The sequence below is a fragment of the Camelus bactrianus genome, chromosome 19, assembly GCF_048773025.1.
Source record: "Camelus bactrianus isolate YW-2024 breed Bactrian camel chromosome 19, ASM4877302v1, whole genome shotgun sequence".
Taxonomy (NCBI): domain Eukaryota; kingdom Metazoa; phylum Chordata; class Mammalia; order Artiodactyla; family Camelidae; genus Camelus; species Camelus bactrianus.
In genome coordinates this window covers 20,806,517-20,817,847 of record NC_133557.1, presented here as the reverse complement: position 1 = coordinate 20,817,847, position 11,331 = coordinate 20,806,517, and positions in this window count along the sequence as shown.

Genomic DNA, 11,331 nt, shown 5'->3' with positions numbered 1-11,331 from the left:
GGCAATGCCCTGCCGCAGGTGGTGGGGAATGAGCCATGGGAGCCTGGGGCAGCCAGCTGTGTAATCAGGTGGGTGCTCACCACATCCACAGGGAGGGCCCAGCCCCAGCTGCCTCCAGCTCCCCAGGCAGGTGGACCTGGAGTATCCAAGTAGGGGCTTTGGTGCCCAGGAAACTCAGAAGAGGTTACAGGCGTCTTGGGAGGGGGCTGGGACCCAGAATCTAACCCTCTCGAGCCCAGCTCCCAGGCCTGATGGCAAGCCAGAAGCTAATGCAGCTGCCTCCCAGGCTGAGCTGGTCCTGGCTCCCCCTTCCCAAGCTAGCATCTCCATCCAGAGCCTGAAAGTCTCAGATTCTCTCATTAACTGGTACCTGGCCTTTAGCCAGGCAGCAGTCCCCTCCCTCACACCCCTCTCTCCTCAACCCCACCCAGCTCCCGCATCTCCCTTCCATGTATCCACCTATCTCTGGTGCAGACTGCCTGGGGTGGGCAGTCCTGGGAGCAAGAGAACCCAGCAGGGGGAGGACCTCAGCCCAGGATCATGTGGTTCCAGACCTTTCCGCACTCAGCTCATCCTCCCTCCCCAAACTCTCGTGCGCGCGTGCACACACACACACACACAGACCTTCTTTTGGGTCATTGGGAATGTGTTGTTGAATCTCAAGTTCATATATAATCAACTCCAGACACCGCTTAATCCAAGCCCCATTTTACAGGTGGGGAAACCGAGGCCCAGGGAGGAAGTGGATTTGTCCAAAGTCATGTGACAAGGAAATCCCGCTAAGCCCCGCTAGTCCTTCTTTCCCAGGAGGTGCTTTCCGAGGAGGGTTCCCTACTGGCCTCAAAACTCTCCCCAGACCTTCCAGGTCCTCCTGGCCTCCCTGCTCACCTGTGCCTCCCAGGCCTGGCCAATTGCAAGGCCCCAAAGTTAATAAATCAAGGTGACTTTGGGGACAAGAATCAGCCTCTTTCTCCCTTGTCCCTCCCATTTACATAATCCTGGCTGGCAATATGATAATGATGTTTGTTAAAGACAGAGCACAATAAATTAATACCGTTAAGTTGTTGCTGCAAAATGCAAAGTAGGTAATTTACTGCCAGCTAGGAACAGAGCCTTTAAACTGTAATGGATTAACTTTCCCAGCAGCAAATGTGTCCCCTGAGGGAGGGAGTGGGGGGAAGCAGGGGCGGGGCTGGGTTGATGGTGGGGGGGCCACTTACAGTCCAGGATATGGGCCTCAGGGGTCCAGGTCCGGTCTTTGGTCTCCACTGGATGTCAACCCCTTCCCCATTGAAGGGGAAACTGAGGTCTGCGTGGGTCAGGGAGTTATAGAAGACCATGGGGAGACAGTGGTGGTGACCAGGGACTTCCTTCAACCACCCACACCCCTCTAGAGAAGGGAACTCCAGATGTCCCATTTGTGGGACCCTCAGAAAGAGACCCCAATGCAGAGAGTGAGGGTAACTAGAGCCGTCCCACCAGGCCTGGTCCCAATCCCACAAGTGGCCGAGACTCCAGCCCAGTGGAGGCCTCAGCCCTGGAGTTAGTCCTGGCCCAGGCCCCTGCTCCTCCCTCCCAGGGTCTCCGCAGAAAGGAGGGAGGGATCCGGGTTTGGTTAGGGCCGAGGAGGTGGGAGAAGGGAAAGGGGAGTGCACCAGGAACTGAGGGTCAGACCCTGGGCTGGTCCATCCCCCCCTTCCCCCAAACACTGCCCATGGGTGCTGGGGAGGGAGAAGGGGGCTGAGGAGGGAGGAGGGGAGCGGTTATTTCTGTCTGTGGAGGAGGGGAGGGGTGGGATCAGGCAGTAGGGAAGCCGGGTGGTCCCAGGGAAGGTAGGCAGTGGGAGATGCAGGCAGACCAGCTGAGAGGCCGGTGGGAACTCGGGCCCTAGCCAGCGCCTCTCAGGGGCAGCCCCTCCATTAGGGCTCAGGCGGCTCCTTTGGTGTCTAGGAGAATTGCTGCAGCTCCAGCTCAGGAGGGGGCGGTGGGGACGCCAGGCGGGTCTCAGGGACCCCAGCAGAATTCTAATTTCCCATTTATCTCTGCAGCTTCTCCAGCTATATTAAAGGGGCAACGCTCTGCAGGCAGTTCCCAGGCTAATTGGATTTGGGCCTCCTCTCACTCCTGGGCAAAGAAGGGGGTGAGGTGGGGGCTGGGGCAGCCTAGACTCGGGGAGGGGATGCTGGGGCCCTGGGCTGGGGGCTGGGCTTAGTGTGGGTGGCTGTGGTCCTGGAGTCCAGACCTCTGGTTACATCCTGACTGCTGTCTGGCCTTGAGCAAGCCTCTGCCCCTCTGCAGACCACTGAATTCCCTCATCTGAGACGATGATGATGATGATCATGATAACAGCAACAACAAGGACCGTCGCTTACTCAGCATTTCCTAGGTGCCCGGTGCTGTTCAAAGTGCTAGGCATGACAGCATGCCTCTCATCCCAGCAACAGCCCAGAGCGTAAGTATTATGTTCCGTTGTGCATTTGAGTAAACTGAGGCACAGAGCTGTCCAATAACCTGCCCAGAGTCTGGATATTACCCACAATAAACATTTCAGGTTTGCCTCGTGCCTGGAGTCCCAATCGTAAAAGCCCAGTTACCCGCAAATAGACCTGGGCTGGGGGTGGTGCTCCCTGTGCCCATTTTGCAGATGGGGAAATGGAGGCCTGGTCTGCAGCTGCTTTTAGCTTTAGGATTACAGCACTCTCATGAAAGCTCCCTTTCATTCCCTCCCAGGGTCCAGGGCTGACATTTCCAGGGATGAAAGTCCAAGTTTTCAGAGTGTGTATTCGGTACCAATGTCTGGGGTGGGGCAGGGGTCCATGCGCCCAACTCTTGCGCATCTCTCCTTCCCCGAACTCAGGTCTCAATCCTAGTATCCACTAGGCCTGCTGAGGCCCCTTTTCCCATACAAGGGCTGAGCTGGAGGGGGGGCCTCATCTCCTTAGAACAAGTTCATTCCCAGATGAACCCCAGCTACAAATCACATGCTTCCACAGGTCCAGAGTGGAAGGATGGAGAGGAGAGAAGTCCCAACTCCACCAGATCCTGTTCCCTAGTGACCCTCGAACCAGGCCTTCTACACGGGTTACCTCGTTACATCTTCAAGACAGCCCCATGGGCCCGTGCAGCTCACATGCCCGTTTTCCAGACGCAAAAAAAAAAAAAAACCAAAAAAAAAAAAAAAAACCAAAAACAGAGGCTCTTGTGAAGCAAGGTCATGGTGAGGACCTGGTGGAGCTGGGATTCAAACCCACGTTTGTCTGAATCCAGGACCTGAGTTCTTCACAGCACATTCTCCCATGCAAGGGGGGAGTCAGAACTTGGAAGTCCCACTGATGGAGACCCTGGGATCAGAGCCCGAGGACGTGATCCCAGTGGAAGGAGCCTGAGGCTGGGAACCAGGGGACCTGGGTTCACACCTCTACTCAGCCCCAGACTCACTGTGTGATGCATCACTTCCCTGAGTTCAATGGCAAAATGGAGATAAGAATAGTGCCTACCTTATGGGTGATTGTATTCCAGGAACTGTAAATAAAGCACTTTTCATAGTGCCTGACACACAGTAGGTACCGGATCAAAGCTAGCCATCCTTTCCCCAGATGAAGTCACACCAGCCTCCCACGACTGCTGGAGTCACACATGGGGAAGAGCTTTGCCCTGCTCCACGGTCTCAGAGATGGTCAGTGCTAGAAGCATCAAGCGCAAGGCTTTCATCTTTCAGATAAGGAGACTGAGGCCTAGGGTGACAACAAGGGAGTGGCAGGGCCAGGAATCAGCCGCGGGGCTCCTGGTGGCCTCCTTGCTCCGACCAGGGTGATGGTTCTCCTTCCAGTCTCCTTTTGCCCTGAGTGTCCGTATCTGTCTGTCCAGTCATCCCTCCCGTAGGAGGCCAGCTGGATGGCTGACCTGGGCAGCCCTTTGCAGTCCAGCCGCTGGCAGGAACCTGCTGGAATAAATGCAAAGAGACCCCCCTCTGGAGGCTGCTCTTGCCGTGTCCCCGTCCAAATGTTAATTTTGCCAGAGCCTTGATAAATCTTCCTGTCGTCTCCATCCGCCCAAGACATAGATTTCATCTTATTGAGAGGTGACACTTCTGCCCTTTGGTACCAGCTATCAATTTCAGGTGGCGCCCAGAGTGGAAAGTGATGAAGAACCAGGTCCTGGTAAACCCCCCTCTGCTACCTAATCTTCCCCTTAAACAACATGGGGCCATCCCACTTGAGACATTGTCACCTGCCCTTCCAGAAGAAATGCCAGGACCCCAACCCTATCCCCTGGCTCTCAGCATCTCACTACACGTTTGCCCAACTTCCAGCTGCCAACATCTGAACCTCTTTACCTGAGGCTGGTTCAGTCACTTGGCTGCCCAGATAGCAGACTGGAAGAGCCATGGAATAACGTCCAGGGAGTAGCTCATAACTACTGACTCTTGGGAGCTGGGGTATCAGCACCCCAGCTCTCTCACCCTTTGTGGGGGTGGATACTCTGAAGTGTGCAGTGGCTCTCAGAATTCCTTGCTGGAGTTAAGCACCAGTTACCACAGTGGTTATTATGGGCTAGATCATCACCCCTCATTGGTTGTCTCCCTTCCCCCCCTAATTTTCCACCCTCCTGCTGGTGCTTCTGACCTCCATAATCAACTACTTGACCTTGGATCCTTTTCTTCAGGTCTCTTTCTGCAGGAATCCAAACTAAGACACTCACCAAGCATTTTAGTAGCTCAAGATGTAATGCTCTATAGTCAGCAATGGAGATTCAACAGAAATGGGACATTGAATGCCTACTATGTGCAGAGACTGTGTGTTTCTTGCTCCTAGATCAATTTTTAATTCAAGCAGAGAGACATCTCTGAAAAGTTCTGTCCCAATTTGACAGGTGAGGAAACACATGCTCAGAGAGGTGGAGTAACTTGTCCAATGTCACAGAGCCAGCAAATGAGATGTAATATTCAAACTCAAGCAGCTTTCTTACCCACTTTCTTATCCAATCCACTCCACTCCACCTCCTCTAGGCAGAGGCATGAAATGGAGCCAGGATTCACTTCCAGGTGTGATCAACAGCTCAGTTCAGAGAATTTCTCCCCTGAGGGCTTTCTATGGGGCGGGCAGCCTTCTGCAGGGTGCTAAGGACATTGCAATAAAAAGATGCAGTTCCAGCTCTCAAAGGGGTTGGAGAACTGGTTGGGGAGATAGATGCATGAAAGACAGTATGACTGGGACCCCTCCCAGAATACACTGAAGCATCTTCCCTAGAAGGTCCTCTTCTTATAGAACCTTGGAATATTCGTCCTGGGAGGCAGCTGAGAGATTGTCCATTACAACACCTTCATTTTATAGATGGGGCAATCGAATCCTAAGAGAGACAGGGACTCACCCAAGGTTGTAACCAGGACCAGGGATCCTGTCTTTGAATTCTGCTGAGCATCACCCTCACTCCCTCACCCCTGTGTATCAATGTTACCCTGCAATTCCCCAGCACAGGATCCACCATAAGCAATTCTCAAAACTCAGAAGCTTCAATGTTAAAAAACAAACAGGATTTACTGCATAAAATATTTAAATTTCAGTACAACCTAAGGAAAAAATAAATGTATGGACTTAGGAGAAAATATTTGCATATAGCAGATAAAGGGTTAATAGCCTTCATATACAAAGAACTTTTACCAATTAAGAGAAAGACAGACAATCCAAAAAAATAATGAATAAAAGACATGAGCAGGGGACACCAGTCTGAGGACTCGATGCCAGAGCTTTGGATACTCTGAGGATACTGAGAGTGGTAAAACTGTTATAACTTGTTAAATAAATGCTTATTCATTATTAAAAAACCCATTTGTAGTGCAGGTCACACATTACTGCTTGTTAAACCCGTTAACGTGCTGGGAGTCCTCCCAGATGCCTTATTTACAGTTATAATTGCAGAAGGTGGCCAAATGCCAGAGCCATGGCCCCGTGGTGGGACCCATTCCCTTCCCCATCCCCAGCCTTGTGCCTGTGGGTCCCTCAGTCTTAAGCAAAGTGGCCTTAGCATCAAATTGCCTCTGCAGCCTGGATGGGACAGACCAAGTGGGACATAGCTGGGGAGTCAGGACACCTGGCCCTGCTCCTGATTGTGTGATCTCTGCCCTCTCCTCTGGGCATCAGTTTTCCTGTCTGTAAAATGGGTGGGTTGGCAGATTATGTCAGAAGTCACACCAACACTGATGAGCTAAGATTTGGGGGTGAAGGATGAGCAGCAGGGGGAGATTTGGCACCTACCATCCTCCCTGACCCCACTTCTATGCAGAAGGGCCAGTGCTGACCTAATCAACAGGAGCTCAATTAAGGAGTCCTTTCAAGAGACTTAGGACAAAGGTCCCACTTTACAGATGAAAAGTCAGAGGCCCAGAGAAGAGCAGGAACTCACATAAGTTCCCCCAGCCCAGTCGGGACGAGAGCCCTGGTCCCTGTATTCCTCCTCTTTCTCCTTGAATGGAAGCAGAGGCCAGAGACAGCTGCAGAACCTGAGTTCTGTAGCTGCCGGGAGTCCTCTGCCTCTCTGCCCTCACCTCCCAGTCTCCTTCTCCTCTTCCTTGATTCCATAGCGATCCCCCCCCCCAACCGGGGCGATGACCACCTTGCAGTAGAAGTCTTGTCGGGTGTCAGGCCAGCAGTCTTCCCAGGCAGCCTTTGTCTCTGCTCTAAAGACAACCCCTGACCCAGAGTGAGTGACTATGTGCTCTGCACTGCCAGAGGTAATTAGCCACACAACCCTTTGGGTTAAGCATCGCCCCCTTTAGGAAGTCCCCAGAGGGGACATTATCTTATTGACTCCTCCAGCACTCTCTGTTTAAAACAGAGTTTGTGCCCCATGCTGGCAATGAGGAGATCAGGGTTTGGGGCCAGATTCTGTCACTTCCTGTGTGACTCCAAGCAAGCCATGTAACCTCTCTGAATTTTTCAGTAAACAGAGCTGTTGGGAGGAAACATTTAGATAATAAATGAAAGGTTTTAGCACACTACGCAGGACATAGGGGGGAGATCGATAAAGAGGAGCTGCTATTGTTAACTGAAAAATGGGATTAATAACACCTACCTGAGGGTTCTTGGGAGGCAGTAATGACATGATGTGTCTAAAGCACATGGCAAAGTATCAGAGGCTCATTTAGGACTATCCTGGGTCGAAACCAAAAATCACTGCTGTGACTCAGGCAGGGGGTGGGGGGTTGGCTTATTCGTGGACAAGGAGGGCCATCTTGGGGTCCCAAACGCTCGCAAAGGAGATGACCACCTTTTCAGCTCCCACCTGGGGCTGACCCCAGCCCCATCCAGACTTGGGGTATGAGCCAAGCCAGGAACGCCAGCATCAAGTGTGGATGGGAACCTGGAGCCCAGGAAGACACACATGATCAATACTAAGCCAATCTCCTACAAGATTACCCTGGCCTCTGACAGCCAGTTGTAAAGAAAATCACTCAGCACACTAGGGAGATGTGAAAAATGCCACGGATTACAGTTTGGGATGTTCCGAGTGAGAGTAAGTGAGTTCGGGATTGTTTCCTGCAGTAAATAATTCATCCACTTTAAATTTCGTTTTTCCTTGCCAATGCCTTCCCTCCCTCCCTCTGTTTCGCTGCCTCTCCCGCAAGCTGCCTCCAAGCCTGATCACTCCAAGGCTCCCACCCCCACTTCCGTCTGGGGCACCCCTGCATCCAGCAAGGAGCTCGTAATACAAATGTTTTGAGGCTGTTAATGACACTAATCGTCTTTTGCTGCTAATTAGTAACACCGCCAAGAAAAACTTCTTTGTTACGGAGGCTGAGGACCACCCAGGCGGGAGAGCCTGATTGGGACAGCCTGGGGTAAAGCTGTAGCTCCACTGGGGAGCAGGCAGGAGCTGGGTATGAGGTGATGCACCAAGAAGTGTCAGCCTGCTGGACCCTGGGTGGTCTGGCTCCTAGGTTGGGGGACCCTGAACTCTGTTGCATCTGCTACATCATTCAGAGGTGATGGCTGGAGGGAAGCTAGGACCAGGCCAGGAGGCAGGGAGAGAGATCTAGCTAGTGATGGCCCCTTCACCACAGCCACAGGCACTTTAGGGCCCCAAGACACAAGTGTGGATCAACTCCAATTTAAGGATCAATTCAGAGACCCAGGGCTCAGAATTAGCTGATGGTGGGCACCCATGTGGGAACTCTTAACACACCAGCTGCCGGGTCTCCAGAAGATGACCATTCAACACGCAGACCCCAGGGAGGTGCTGGGCACCTCACCTCCAGGAACTCATAGCTCGGTGTAAGGAAATGGTTAATAACAGCTAACATTTATGGAGATTTCCCTTTTATTGTCCTAAGAACTTACGCAAATTCATTGATTCCTCCCAAGAAACTCACGAGGTAGGTACTTTTTTGGGCTGGGTTTTTTTATTTTTATTTTTTTTATTTTTTGTTCTTTAGTAGATACTCTTTTCATCTCCATCTTACAGATGAGAAACCTGAGGCAGAGAGAGATCAGGTAATTTGTTCATGGTCACACTAAGGCAGAACCAAGTAGTAGACTCAGGGAGCCTGGGTCCAAAGCCCAGCTGCTTTAATCACAAAACCTCTAACAGAGAAATAAAAAGACAGTTTTGAGCCAGTGTGAGCCATGCTAGAACAGCGTACATTTGGGGCTGCAGGAGCACAGAGGAAGCATGTCATGCAGTCTTGGGTGATCAGCGAAGGCTTCCAGGAGGAGGTGGGGTCTGAGAGGGCCTTGAGGGATGCACAGGATTTTGCTAGGGGAACTGGAGATGGTAAGGAATTCCAAAAGATAGGGAATCATGAGCAAGCACAGAGATAAGAAAGGGCAGGGTTCAAGTGGTCTAGTGATGTCTGAGAATAAGAAGTGAGGTGGGGAACCAAGAGAGTCCAAGTTGGGGGGATCAGAGGAGCTGGATGCTAAGCCAAGAGCTATGGGGAGCCATGCAGGGAGAGCAGCAGAGAAGACCTGACTTTAGGAAGCTCCCTCTGGCTACAGGATGAAGGGGGATTGTAGGGAGAAACACAAGGGAGGCTGGTGATAGGCCAGGAAAGGGCTGGCCAGGGACTGGGCTCAGGCTGTGTGCTGCTGGGGTCGGAGAAGAGGAGGCAAATTCAGTAAGTGATGTGGAAGTAAAAGAGGGCAGAACGAGTGATGGATTGCAAGCGGAGGGAGGATGCAGGAGTGGGAAGGGTCCAGGAGGTGGGACCAGCAGGCTCCAGGCAGGCAGGCAGGAGGAGAAGGAGGGCATGGGGAGCCCTGCCAGGCCTCTGGGAGTGGGGGGGAGCACAGCCTGCTGATTCAAGCCCAGCTTGGACCGAAGGGGGCCCAGCCGCCGGGAGCTGATAAGGCAAGAAGTACCCAAGCCTGAAAGGCCCCCAGGCCGACTGTATCTTCCCTTTTGTCACCTTAAATCCCACCTTTCCAGCTGCATTCTCCTGGGTAAAGCACTGCCTGCTCTATCATATGCCTTGAACTCCTCTTCCACAGCGTTGAAGACGCAAATTATATATCATCTTTCTTTAGGGGCCACCTTCTGGGGTTCCTCCAGGCAGAATAAATTGTTCCCTCCTCTGTGGTCCCAGAGTACGTTGTATGCTTGAATAGCCCTGATGATATTAGAGTGAGTTAGTGTTTTTTGTTTTTTGTTTTTCTCTGACTGCTGCATTAGCCTGGGAGTTCCTGGAGGGGCAAGGTGACAAGGGATCTTTCTGTTTGTATGTGTTTTTGCAAATGAGGACAATTTTGCATGAATGCATTTTTTTAAAGTGTGTCTCCCCTTCCAGACTGAACCCTCTGGAACTCCAGTAAGGGAAGGGGGCTTGCCAGAGACTGGCTGGGGAGGACTTGAACTACAACGTACTCTGGGGTTCTTCCTTTATTGTCTCTTGTTTTTTCATTTTTTAAAAATTTAATTTAATTTAATTTAATTTAATTTAATTTAATTTAATTTAATTTAGCATACAGTAACATTGATTCTTTTTTTGATGTTCAGCTCTATAAATTTCAATACATAGATTCATGTAACCACCATCTGAACGCACCTTGAATTCACATAAATTGTATTATGCAGCAGATCCCAATTGGTTTCTTACTCCTGTATTTCATGTTTTAAAGACCCATCCATGTCTGTCACTGTGTACATGTCTGCTGTGCTAACAGCTCCCCAGACCTCCACAGTGTGTGTCCCCACATCTTCCTGCCCACTCCCCACGAGGGCACCCGGGGTCACCTCCAACTTCATCCACCGCAGACGATGTCAGGATGGACACATTGAGACTTGTTCCCCGTGGACATGCTGAGATTTTCCCCAGGATGTATACCCAGGAGTAGAATTCCTGGGTCATAAGGTCATCATATAAATCATGATCTTTAAATCTCATGTCACTCACAAAGGTTTCCCAGTCCATCTTGGGAGACGACAGACCATGCAGAGCTGGCCCACACCAATAGGGCTATCCCAGGCGTTAAAATGTTGACACCCTTCCACTTTGAAGGCTAAAAATCTGCTTCCCTGTCTTCCGAGTCTCCCAAGGGCTCGGCCTACCTCCTTGACCTTCAGCTCCTCCTGGAGCCCCTGACTTTTCCCAGGATCTAGCAAATAATGGGTTACACCTCATCCAGAAATGGCCACCAGGGTCCTGCTCTGGTTCCGTGTCCATTTCCAACTATTACGTATTTTGAATATCATCCTTGTCCACAACCCTACGTAGGAGAAAGAGCCAGAGAACAGCCCCAGAGGCTGTAGTTCAAGTCCTCCCCAGCCAGTCTCCAGCAAGCCCCCATCCCTTACTGGAGTTCCACCCATGAGGCCAGCACTTTAGGAAATGCTGTGCCCTCCTGAAACATGCTTGCATGCTCCTTACAGCCCCCCTGAGAGCTAGGGAGGGGTTCTCCCCATTTGACAGATAAAGAAACCGAGGCCCAGAAAGTGGGAGTGACTTGCCTGAGGTCACGCAGTGAATGAGGAGCAGAGCTGGGACCCAAGAGAGTCCAAAGGTGGAGCCAAGCCCCAGCACTCTCCTGTTTTGAAGGGTCTCCATCCACACACACAGCACATGCAGTAAACTGCACCCACCCCCACCTTGCTCATCTTTAATGCATGAGTACGGAGAGGTGAGCTGAGCTGCTGTTGACTAGATGGCACAATGCTAGGTTTGGCAGACATTTAATTAAACACTCATTAATTTAGATTTTGCAGTTTTCATTTTGTATTTTAGAGCTCATCTTTTTTTCTTTATTCTTTCCTTTTTTTCTTTCTTTCACAACTCTAACTTTTCTGGAGGCTTTTGACAAGATCAAGGACCCTTCTGAATTCCTGAATAACTCCCTGGAG